This window comes from Mustela nivalis (assembly GCF_964662115.1).
Source record: "Mustela nivalis genome assembly, chromosome: 11".
In the NCBI taxonomy this organism is placed as follows: Eukaryota; Metazoa; Chordata; class Mammalia; order Carnivora; family Mustelidae; genus Mustela; species Mustela nivalis.
In genome coordinates, this window is record NC_139030.1 from 46,679,414 (window position 1) to 46,692,845 (window position 13,432).

The 13,432-nt window shown below is 38.8% G+C and overlaps 1 pseudogene across 1 annotated transcript; it reads right to left on the minus strand.

Moving 5' to 3' along the window:
- Nucleotides 1–642: 642 nt before the first annotated feature.
- On the minus strand, nucleotides 643–4,207 carry LOC309843970 (RNA-binding protein EWS-like; annotated as a pseudogene). Its single transcript has 4 exons — nucleotides 4,129–4,207; nucleotides 1,476–2,879; nucleotides 892–1,122; nucleotides 643–764 (listed from the first exon to the last, which is right to left on the minus strand). The product of its transcript is annotated as an RNA-binding protein EWS-like (transcript).
- Nucleotides 4,208–13,432: the final 9,225 nt, after the last annotated feature.

Below are 13,432 nucleotides of genomic sequence, written 5' to 3' on the forward strand. Positions count from 1 at the left end.
ACACACTTCACAGCACTCACCAAAGGGTTACACAGTTCTTAATCTCAGTCATAACAGATGTCTTTACATCACTCTTAATATTACACATTTCTGGGAGTAATTGTCCAAGCTATGAGGACAATTACAGAGATTGAATGAGAGAAGAAAATGTCATTAAAAATTTGGCACAAGTCAAAAATTCAGTCCAGGCTGAAAAGTTATCATCTCTGAGCTTACTTTTAGAATGCAGGAAAAAATTTTAGTTATGCAATAGAAGTAAAAGTAAAAATAGTTGAACAAAATAACTTTCAACATCTCTTCCAACAGTAGGCTTTATTGGAAGGTTACACTCCCTGCCCAGAATTAAATTAAGAGAATTAGGTTATATGATTGTGATTGCTTAATGGCACCAGTCTTCTCCACAATCTGGATATAACAACTAATTCAGCTAAGAGTTGGAATATCCTTGCTTCTGATGGGAATGCTTTGCATCCCCTCAAGGCTGGCAGTGAAGGGTAGGGCAGGGAAAAATAAAAGGTTGAAGACCACCTGTACAGTGTAGTTTGAGTTTTTGGTCAATATCACTAATTTTTGGCACCTCCAGTAGAGGGCAGGCAGGTGTAGGGAAAAGAGAGGAAACCGGTTCTCCATTTCATTTACAGGCTATTCTTCTTTGCACAATAGCGTGGCACCATAAACATGGCCATGCAAGCTGAAACTGGAAAGCAATCTTTTTTTTCCCCATTTAACTTCTTTTAATGCTTCTTCACAAATGGTGGCAAATACTAAAGTACAGTAAGGAGTAATCATAATAACATTATAAATATGGAATTATAAATTTAAAACATTTTCTGGTTAAAAAAAAAATAAATCTGGCAGTCAACACAGCTCTGCATGTCTCTGCATTGCTACATTCCTGATGGTGCTCGCGTTTATCCATTCTTCCAGGTCCTCCATGCCCACCTCTTCTTCCTCCCAACTGTTCCATCAAAGGTCCAAGGGGCCCACTAGGGTCACCTTGCCCTCCTCCACCAAAGCCACTTCAGTCCATGTCCCAGCCACTACAGAAGCCACCTCTGTCTCCACCACAACCACCTCTGAACACTCCACCAGGAACACTGTGGTCCATGAGGACACCTCTTCCTCTCAGCGTGCCACCAGGACCACCTCTGCCACAGTGACCCCCCCCCCCCAGGAGGGTGTGGAAAGGATGATGGAAGGAAACCTTCAGGCTTCAGGACCTTATACCGCTGCTTTCTGCTCTCCAGGCAAAGTTTCAGTTTCCACACCCAGACTGGGGCACTGCCAGTCTCCAGCTAGACATTTCTTCCTCCTCCAGATGGGTTCTCTCAGGAACCCCAGGACCCCCTTGAAGGAAAGCCACTTCTGTCTCCTCCACAGCCTCCATGTGACTATGGGCCCTTCAGAACCTCCTGGGACCCCTGGACCTCCACAAAGTGGCAGTGGCATCCCTCTGCCCTCACAGGGAGGCATACCACCCCACATGCCATTCCTCTTCCAAGGAAGAGAAACCTTAAATTTGCTCCCTTGAAAATCTTTCCCAACAAACCACTCCATGGCAACTTTGGCAGTTGGTGGGTCTTCATCGGACACTGTAGCATCACCTTTGGGCTTTCCTGTTTCCTTGTGCAAGTGGACAGGGATCATGGATTGTCTGGTTCTCTTGTTATTCTTAACAACTCCATGCTGCTTAAAGAAGTCTGCCAGCTTCTCTAGTCACATTGTCATATAAGCCTTGCACATATATTGCACTGCTGTCAGAGTCTTCATGTGGATCTGCAAGTAGGCCTAGATCAAGATCTGGTCCTTCAGCCATGGGTCCACCAGGCTTATTGAAGCCACCTTGCTCTCCAGCCGCCATTCCACTGCATCCTCCACCCCGCCCACCTCTGCTCATGCCTCCATCAACAAAATTCTCTTCCCCTGCCCGGATTATCAGGGCAACTCATGCTCTGGTTCTCTCCTGATCAGGAAAATCCTCTAGACTCCTGACCATAAACACCCATGCTACTGTGGTAGTCCTGTCAGAATGAACTCTGATACTGGTAGTTGCTACTCGACTGTCTATATTGACTTGGAGCCTAGCTGTAGGATTCAGTTTGGTGGGGGGGAGAGGGCCAAGGGGCAGTACCTAGTGGGCACCTGCTGCCCATGGCTGCTTTGTTGCTATAGGAAATCTGTTGTCCATTGTGCTCGGCTGCCCATTGGTGTTTGCTGAGAGTAACTGTTCTGATCATAAGTAGTCAGCCAGCTATGTAGAGGAATAGCTAATAGGAGGATAAGACGGTAGTGCCATGACTGGCTGCATGCGTAGCTCTCAGGTACCTGGGGATAACTGTAGTTACTCTGTCCATATCCTAAGTGGGGCTTGTTGTAAACCCCTGTGCTAGTTTGAGGTTGACTAGTCTCAGCAGGTTTGTTACCATCCTGCGGTTTTGCAGGTGCAATGGCTGCTGGCTGCTGCCCATAGGCTGGGTAAGAAGGCTGAGGGCCATATGCAAACTGAGCTGCATAGGAGGCCTGGGTGGTAGTGACCACAGCAGTGGTGGTATCGTAAGCACCAGTCCTGTGCCCCTGGACAGACTGACTATAAACCTGGGGTGGGGGTGGGAGGCAGTTGGAGTAGTATAACCAGCAGGAGTAGGTCCATAAAAAATTGCAAGGTGGTCTGTCCATAGGTTGCAGTGGACTGTGCCTGGGTATAGCTGACATCAGTGGGCTGTCCATAGGTTCCATAATTTTTCTGCCCACCTACCAGGGGATTATGTGCCTATCCTTGAGTGGCCTGGCAGTGTATGCACAGTAGCCCTTCTGGGCTGCAGCTTGGCTGTAGGTACTGTAATCCATGGATGCCTTTTTTCCCCCTTCCTTCTCATTCTCTCAACATCCATCTCCCTCTGGCTTTCCCTGTAGGTGCTACACTCTGCAAAGCAATCTTTAAAGCTGGTGGGAAAATTATGATTGTTCCATGACCTGTAAAATTTTTGTCAAAACATTAAAACTCTTACTGTTAGTTATAAACATAAGAGGAAAGGAAATAATAGTAACATTAGTATCTATATAGCCCATTATAATTTAAAACATTAGAAACATTGAGTTAAATGGTTTTGTTATCAAGAGTACTTTGAACAGTGCTTGCCTTAGTGTTGTAGAACTTACAGTAGGAAACAAGCATCTTTTCTGTGTCTTGGCTAATTTATAAATTTAGAACAGTTTCTAATATGTTATCTTTTGCACTTTCAATGTCAGTATCTTCAAGAGTTCCTTAAATAGCAGCTCTCAGGGACTCACGTGCTCTGGAAGCATACATCACACACTGTTTCAACAACTAGTCTTGCTTCAGGTACCAAACCAATGGCCCCAGATAAATGTGAGTTTACAAAACTTCACCAATCCCTCCCCAGACCCTGTTAACTTTTAAACCACCCCATGACTAACTTCTCTGCAACTGACCTTGTACAACCCAAGGATAAAAGCCCTTAAGGAACTCATTTGACTGAATTCATTTGGACAGTTGCCACCTGCCCAATGAGTTTCTATCAAACTCCGCTTTAAAATTTTTTTAATCAAAATATATTATTAGTTTTCTATCAAGAAATTTTTTTAGGGACTTTGATGCACAAATTGGGTAGAAACTTCAGAAGAAATGGTTGGCAGACCAGAAAATGATAGTGTCTGGGGGGCAGAATTTGGGGGTTGAGGGAGGATGGAACAAATGACTGATCATTTTTATCACAAGCCATGACTTTTTAAACTATGTGTATCTATTACATCGTTATAAATAAAAATTAAAAGGGGCACCTGGGTGGCTCAGTGGGTTAAGCCTCTGCCTTCGGCTTGGATCATGATCCCAGGTCCTGGTATTGAGCTCAGCATCGGGCTCTCTGCTCAGCAGGGAACCTGCTTCCCCCTCTCTCTCTGCCTGCCTCTCTGCCTCCTTGTGATCTCTCTCTGTCAAATAAATTAATAAAATCTATAAAAAAATAAAAATTAAACAGGAAAATTCCTTAAAAGTACATTTACTTCCTCTGAAAAAGAGCAACAATATTTAGTTAAATGTGGCGAATGTTTCTGGAGCATCTATTACATGCCCAGTGCTGTGCTAGGCCACAGGAAAAAAAACCTGACCTGCAAGCAAACAGGTCACAATAACCTGATTTCTTCCCGAAGAATCTACATAGTCTTGTGGAATGAGAATCCAGTACATTGCTTCTAAATTTCACAGTCAGAGTATTAAAATTTCAGACAAGGTCTATATTTAAAATTAGGTATCTTAGAAAAAATATGTAAGATCCCATTGTCTATTAGGAGGAATTGAGACTTATACCCCAGTACACATTTATTCATAGCTCAGATCCACTGAGAGGCTCTGATTTTACTCAGCTGAGGTCTCCTGATAATTACTCTCTTGATAGTTAAGTTTTCCATGCCATTTATTAAGTCTTTGGTATGCTCATGTCTTGCAAATTTTATTCTCTCATAGAAAATGGTACATTTATCTTGCCATAAGAAATTGCATAATTAAATTTTTAGTCACCTAACTGCAGCAACCAGAAATGAAAGATTTGTTATTATGGCTAATATAATTCTTTATTGTTTATTGAACACCAATAAGTTCCAGGGATAAGAGACATAGACTAATGTATAATGGCTTTTGAAATATTTTTAATGTTCCTAAAATATTAAGGGATGCATTCTTTACTTAAAAGGCAAAAGCTCTGGAGAAGGTTTTGCGTCAAGACATTTTTAAAAAATCTCTCCCCAAACTGCATCTCTTTTTAGCACCAGCTCCTTCTATTGCAGCAATTATCACCCTGGTCACATATTAGAATCCCCTGGGAGCTGCTAAAATAAAAAAAAAGAGTAAGACAAATAAAAAAAAAAAAAAACCCCAGCCCCTAGGGCCCACGCCTAAGAAATTCTGATTTCCTGTGTCATGGGAGGACCCTGGTCACATGTGACTTCTCATACATCCAGGGTGGGGGCAAGGGTGGTGGAGAAAGGCAAACCATGAAAGAGGCTGTAAACTATAGAGAACAAGTGGAGGGTTTCTGGAGGGGAGGTGGAGGTGGGGTGGGTTAAATGACTGATCGGTATTAAGGAGGGCACTTGTGATGGGCACTGGGTGTTATGTGTAAGTGATGAATCACTAAATTCTACTCCAGAAACTAATATTACACTGTATGTTTGACTTATTTAACTCAGCATAATCTCTTCCAGTCCCTGTACGTTAACTAACTGGAATTTAAACAAAGACTTGAAACAAAAACTATATAAATAAAAATAAATACAGTAAAGGGGAAAAAACATGCTCAGATAGTTTTAATGTGCAGTCAGGGTTGAGAAGCATCACCTAAAACCATAGATCTCAAAGTGTGGTCCTTGGACTAGCAGCATCAGCATCACCTGGGAACTTATTGCCTCTACAGATCCTCAGGCCTCCCCCACCGCAGTGAATCCCAAATTCTGAGGGAGGAGCCTGATAAACTGTATTTTAACAAGCCCTCCAGGTGATTTTGAGGCTCACTGAAGTTCAAACCATTAGACTTAAAAGAATATTTAAAAAGGAATTGTCAGGAGAATGACGTTAAGGAATCAGGGAGAATGGAACCAGATGGGCTCTCTTCCTGGGGTGTAGGAAGCTCTGTCATAGTCTGGGTGCAAGAGCAGGACTTGCTGATGAAGATTCTTTTTATATCTTCATAAATCCGTCAGGATTCATCATACTTTTGTGAAGTGAGTCACACTAGCAAACTAGACCCAACCTACCTTATATATTTTTGTATGAAATGAGCCAGATTCTTTGGATAGAAAAGGAAGGAGAAGGAAAGTGATTGGAAATCTTGTAAGCGTCAAAATTTGGAGCTCTAAATATTTGGTAGAACAAAGAGGGGAACACTGAGGCACAACTTCATGTAGATGCACATAAACAGGATGAAAAACTAAATTCGTTGGTTTTAAAAAATAATTTCATCTAGCTCTCTAAGGGAGACCCTAATGACTTTTTTCCTTATCAGAGAAGTTACACAGTAGATGGGGAGTCCCCTGAAGCAGCAATAGGATCATTCATCTCATACCTGGGCTATACTTCAGAATGAGCAAATGTTGAAATCTTCATCATTTTATAGGACTTTCAGCTTTCCATTGTGACATTCTGATAGTTCATGCTAAGTCCCTTTGGACAGTATTTTATTTTATTTTTTTATTTTTTATTTTTTATTTTTTTAAAAGATTTTATTTATTTATTTGACAGAGAGAGATTACATGTAGGCAGAGAGGCAGGCAGAGAGAGAGAGAGGAGGAAGCAGGCTCCCTGCTGAGCAGAGAGCCCGATGTGGGACTCGATCCCAGAACTCCGGGATCATGACCTGAGCTGAAGGCAGCGGCTTAACCCACTGAGCCACCCAGGTGCCCCATGGACAGTATTTTAAATTATGTTCTTTTTATTAGCAAGTGGCAAATAGTGAGATTCCACTGTACAGATTTTGTTGAAATAATAACTATTTTTGTTATTATTTTGTTAATTTTGTATTATTTTGTTATTATTTTATTTTTGTTGTTATTAAAATAATAACTTTGTGGCCTATAATATAAATGATACACAGGCAGTTCAACTCCTGTTGAGTGGAGCCAGTATGTTGGAAGTGGGGAAATTTCTTCCACCATTTGGTCTCAAGGCAAATATTACCTATGTTTATTGAATAATTAAGGTGATACTAAAAAAAGAAAGAAGGTGATATTAATTGTTTTTAAATGGATCCCCCAATCTTGTGGAGAATCTATTTAATTGTTGTGCTTAATTAACATCTCAAACTATCTCAGAAAACTATTTTAATTTGCAGAGACATTTGGAGTTGAGTTTGGAATCTAAAGCATCAGGGCTCAGCATATTCTAAAGATAAGGAGGGCTGTTGATCAATCCATCATGATGAATATGTTGAGTGCTGTACTCATAATCAAAATCTACAGGAGAAATACTCTTCTTGAAATGTCAGAGGTTGATAAAACTGGATTTCTGCAGGATAAAATAATGGCAGGAATCTGCCGGGATAGTTTGTCAGCAAGTTTAATACTAAACTATTTAATCTTTAAGTCTTCCTGTGGTGGTTCTCTGACACTGTACAGATAGAGCCAATCACATCTCTTAGGGAACTGGTAGCAGAATTATTTGTTGCTTTAATGATTTTGGCCCAGTGAGTTTTCCCAGCTGAAGTTGACAAATGAGAGAACTAGATTTCCTTAGGGCAGAAAATGAGTAGCATTGACACAAAGTCCTCTCTATTAAGGTAATGTCATTAAAAGGATAAGTTAGGAAATATGTTCCTAAACATCTCTTATAATAACTTGCCAAAAACATCTCTTATAAAACTTGCCAATTACACAATCATAGGATAAATGGATTTATATTAATAGTTAAATGTTTAGCAAAGAAACAGAAAAATACTAATTGTGGTAGAGATATAGAAATAAGTTAAAATATGTAACTTCTAAATTTTTGGTTGACTAATACAAATGTTACCATTCTTCCTCTCGTTTCTATATTATATATGTTTATACATTATTTATAGTTTATAATACATATTATATATATAATATATAGTTTTTATAATAAAGTAATTTTATGCATTCAAAGTTATTTAAATGTAATGAGTAAGTAGTCTTGTGGAAGATATTGAGAAACTTCATAGAACTCTTTATGAAAGATGTTGATTGGAAGAATTTGAGCAATATAAAAAATAAAACAATAAAGTAAAATTTAGTCTCTGTAGAGAAATTGGGGAAATATTACAGGAGATGGAGTGTATGAATGGGAAGAAAATAAGTCAATTGGATATTTTTAAATCCTCAGACATCAATGATCCTATCTGATCAGACTAAAGTATATTATGACTGTTAGGCACTTTCCTCAACAATCAAACTCTCAAGCTGATTATAGAGCAACTAAACCAAAATGGACCACAGCCAAAGATACTCTATAGGAATGTCTTGTATTCGGTAACCTCTTCGACCTCAGCCACAGCAACTTTTTCCTAAAAACATCGCCAAAGGCAAGGGAAGCAAGGCCAAAAATGAACTATTGGGACTTCATCAAGACCAAAAGCTTTTGCACAGCAAAGGAAACAGCGAACAAAACCAGAAGACAACTGATAGAATGGGAGAAGATATTCGTAAATGACATATCAGATAAAGGGCTAGTATCCAAAATCTATAAAGAACTTACCAAACTCAACACCCAAAGAACAAATAATCCAATCAAGAAATGGACAAAGAACATGAACAGACATTTCTGCAAAGAAGACATTCAGGTGGCCAACAGACACATGAAAAAGTGCTCCACATCACTCAGCATCAGAGAAATACAAATCAAAAACCATAGTGAGATATCGCCTCACACCAGTCAGAAAGGCTAAAATTAACAAATCAGGAAATGACAGATATTGGCGAAGATGAGGAGAAAGGGGAACCCTCCTGCGCTCTTGGTGGGAATGCAAGCTGATGTAGCCACTCTGGAAAACAGCATGGAGGTTCCTCAAAAAGTTGAAAATAGAGCTACCCTATGACCCAGCAATTATAGTACTGGGTATTTACCCTAAAGATACAAATGTAGTGATCCAAAGGGAAACGTGAACCCGAATGTTTATAGAAGCAATGTCCACAATAGCCAAACTATGGAAAGAACCTAGATGTCCATAAACAGATGAATGAATAAAGAAGAGGTAGTATATATATATATATATATATATATATATATATATATATATGAATACTATGCAGTCATCAAAAGAAATTAAATCTTGCCATTTGCAACGACGTGGATAGAACTAGCAGGTATTATGCTGAGCAAAACAAGTCAGTCAGAGAAAGACAATTATTATATGATCTCCCTGATATGAAGAATTTGAGAGACAGGGTGGGGGGTTTGGAGGTTAGGGAAGGAAAAAATGAAACAAGATGTGATCGGGAGGGAGACAACCATAAGAGACTCTTAATCTCACAAAACAAACTGAAGGTTGGTGGGGGGTGGCGGTGTGGAGAGGGTGGCTGGGTTGTGGACACTGGGTAGGGTATGTGATATAGTGAGTGCTATGAAACGTGTAAGCCTGACAATCCACAGACCTGTACCCTGGGGCAAAAACTGAAAATAATTAATAATAATAAAAAAGAATGCCTTGTATTGACACTTTGTTAAGTTGTTATGTAGAATTCTACATCACTAAATAATGAAAATTTAGAAGATGCTTAACATCTTTTGGGTAGTTTAGCAATGTATTATCATCTATTGGTGCATAATGAGGGGAGCAAGGCCAAAAATGAACTTGTTTTAGGCTAGTAAATATCTCATAGATTCTCATACTATCTCATAGTTTCTTGGATCAAGAGTCTAGGTACAGTTTAGCTGAGTCCTCTGTTCAGGGCCTCATAAGTGTACATTCAAGGTGTTGGCCTAGTTTTGCTCTCTTCTGGAGGTTCAACTGGGGAGAATACAAGGGTACATATATCACTTTGAATTAGTGTTTTTATATTTTCCATGTAAATACCCAGTAGTGTGATTACTGGATTGTAAGGTAGCTCTATTTTAAACTTTTTGAGGAAACTCCATACTGTTTTCCACAGTGGCTGCACCAGTTTGTATTCCAACTAATAGTGCACAAAGGTTCTTATTCTTTACATCCTTACCAATATTTGTTTCTACTGTTTTTAATTTTAGCCATTTTGACAGGTCTGAAGTGATATCTCATTGTGGTTTTGATATGCATTTCCCTGATGATAAGTCATGTTGAGAGTCTCTTCATGTGTCTATTGGCCATATCTTCTTTGGAGAAATGTCTGTTCAAGTCTTCTGGCCATTTTTTAATTGGATTATTTGTTTTTTGATGTTGAGTTAGAGAATTTATTTTTGTTTTTTAATTATTTTTAGGGGTGCCTGGGTGGTTCAGTGAGTTAAAGCCTCTGCCTTCAGCTCAGATAATGATTGCAGGGTCCTGGGATCGAGCCCCACATCAGGATCCCTGCTCAGTGGGGAGCCTGCTTCCTCCTCTCTCTCTCTGCCTCCTTCTCTGCCTACTTGTGATTTGTCTGTCAAATAAATAAATAAAATCTTTTTAAAAAAATAAAATTATTTTTATTACCATATAATGTATTATTTGCATTATTATTAATGCAAATAATTAATTAATTATTATTAGTGCAATTAAATGTATTATTTGTATTATTTTGGTAGTTTATACATCTCTAGGAATGCATCAATTTCTTCCAGATTGTCAAATTTGCTGGCATATAGTTGCTCATATTATTTTCTTTTAATTGTTTGTATTTCTTTGGTGTTGGTTGTGATCTCTCCTCTTTCACTCATGATTTTATTAATTTGGGTCATTTCTCTTTTGTTTTTGATAAGTCTGACTAATCCTTTCAAAGAACCAGCTCCTAGTTTCATTGATTTGTTCTACTGTTCTTTTGACTTCTATCTCATTGATTTCTGCTCTGATCATTATTATTTCTCTTCTCCTGCTGGGTTTAGGCTTTCTTTGCTGTTCTTTCTCCAGCTCCTTTAGGTACAGGGTTAGGTTGTGTATGTGAGACCTTTCTTGTTTCTTGAGAAAGGCTTGTATTGCTATATGCTTTCCTGCCAGGACCACCTTTGCTGTGTCCCAAAGATTTTGAACAGTTGTATTTTCATTTTCATTTGTATCCATGAATTTTTTAAATTCTTCTTTAATTTCCTGGTTGACCCATTTATTGTTTAGTAGGATGCTCATTAGCCTCCATGTATTTAGGTTCTTTCCACCTTTCCTCGTGTGATTGAGTTCTAGTTTCAGAGCATTGTGGTCTGAAAATATGTGGGGAATGATCCAATCTTTTGGTACCAGTTGAGATCTGATTTGTGACCCAGGATGTGATCTATTCTGGAGAATGTTCCATACGTGTGCTAGAGAAGAATGTGTATTGTTATTTTGGGATGGAATGTTCTTTTTTTTTTTTTTAAGATTTTATTTATTTATCAGAGAGAGAGAGGGGGAGAGAGCGAGCACAGGCAGACAGAATGGCAGGCAGAGGCAGAGGGAGAAGCAGGCTCCCTGCTGAGCAAGGAGCCCGATGTGGGACTCGATCCCAGGACGCTGGGATCATGACCTGAGCCGAAGGCAGCTGCTTAACCAACTGAGCCACCCAGGTGTCCCAAGGGATGGAATGTTCTAAATATATCTGTCATGTCCATCTGGTCCAGTGTGTCATTTAAAGCCTTTATTTCCTTGTTGATCTTTTGCTTAGATAATCTGTCCATTTCAGTAAGGGGATGTTAAAGTCCCCTACTATTATTGTATTGTTTTTGATGTGTTTCTTATTGTTAATTAATTGCTTTATATAATTGGCTGCTCCCATGTTAGGGGGATAGATATTTAAAATTGTTAGATCTTCTTGTTGGATAGACCCTTTAAAGTATGATATAATGTCCTTCCTCATCTCTTATTATAGCCTTTGGCTTAATTTATCTGATATAAAGATTGCCACCCCAGCTTTCTTTTGATGTCCATTAGCATGGTAAATTGTTTTCCACCCCCTCACTTTAAATAGGAAGGTGTCTTTGGGTCTAAAATGAGTTTCTTGCAGACATCATATCGATGGGTCTTATTTTTTTTATCCATTCTGATACCCTGTGTCTTCTGATTGGAGCGTTTAGTCCATTTACATTCAGAGTAACTATTGAAAGATAGGGATTTAGTGCTACTGTATTGCCTGTAAGGTGACTGTTACTGTATATTGTCTCTGTTCCTTTTTGGTTTGGTGCTTTTAGTCTCCCTCTTTGCTTAGAGGACCCCTTTCATTATTTCCTGTAGGGCTGGTTTGGTGTTGGCAAATTCCTAAATTTTTTTTTGTCCTGGAAGTTTTTCATCTCTCCTTCTATTTTCAGTGATAGCCTAGGTGAAAATAGTATTTTGGCTGCATATTTTAGTTTAGTTTAGTGCTCTGAATATATCATGCCAGTCTTTTCTGGCCTGCCAGTCTCTGTGGATAGGTCTGCTGTCAAACTAGTATTTCTACCATTGTATGTTACAGACCTCTTGTCCCGAGCTGCTTTCAGGATTTTATCTTTGTCACTAAGACTTCTTAAGATTTACTATTGGATGACAGGGGGTGGACCTATTTTTATTGATTTTGAGGAGGGTTCTCTATGCCTCCTAAATTTTGATGCTTATTTCTTTTGCCAAATTAGGGAAATTCTCTACCTTAATTTGCTCCAATATACCCTCTGCTCCATTTTCTCTTACTTCTTCTGGCATCCCAATTATTCTAATATTGTTTCATCTCATGGTATCTTTTACCTCTAGAATTCTCCCCTTGTGGTCCAGTAGTTGTTCGTTTCTCTTTTGCTCAACTTCTTTATTCTCCATCATTTGGTCTTCTATATCACTAATTCTCTCTTCTGCCTCATTTATCCTAGCAGTAAGAGGCTCCATTTTTTATTGTACCTCATTAATAGCTTTTTTAAATTTCAACTTGGTTATATTTTTGTTCTTCTATTTCTCCAGAAAGTGATTTTATTTCTCCAGAAAGGGATTCTCTAATACCTTCCATACTTTTTTTGAGCCCAGCTAGCACCTTGATAATTGTCATTCTGAACTCTAGTCCTGACATATTATTAATGTCTGTATTAATTACATCCCTAACTATCAGTACTGTCTCTTGTTCTTTTTTCTTTTTTTCTTTTCTTTTTTCTTTTCTTTCTTTCTGTGTGTGTGTGTGTGTGTGTGTGTGGTGAGTTTTTCCATGTTGTCATTTTATCCAGATAAGAATAGGTGAATGAGAGAACAAAATACTAAAAGGGTAGCAAGGTCCCCAGAAAAATATACACTAGCCAAATAGAAGAGACCTGAAACCAGGGCGCCTGGGTGGCTCAGTGGGTTAAGCTGCTGCCTTCGGCTCAGGTCATGATCTCAGGGTCCTGGGATCAAGTCCTGCATCAGGCTCCCTGCTCTCTCTCTTCCTGCCTCTCTGTCTACTTGTGATCTCTCTCTGTCAAATAAATAAATAAAATCTTAAAAAGAGAGAGAGAGAGAGAGAGAGAGAGAGAGAGAGACTTGGAACCAGGAGAAGAAAAGGTGGAAAAGAAAAAAAAAAATATATATATATATATAGAGAGAGAGAGAGAGTTATTAAATTGGTAAATAGAAGAGAGCCACACACTTGATTTTGGGTGTATTTTGGTCTGTTAGAAGAAACAACCTCCCAAAATTTATAGGTGGAAAATCATACACACACACACACACACACACACACAAATAAGGGTGAACACAATAAAGGGTTTGAATATGACTGTAAAGATGAAAATTCAAAAAGATTCTAAAAAAGGAATTGATAAGAAGTTGGTTGATAAAAGAAAATAAAAAGAGGAAAGAATATGATCAGGCTGGTATATTTAGGGTACATTTTGATC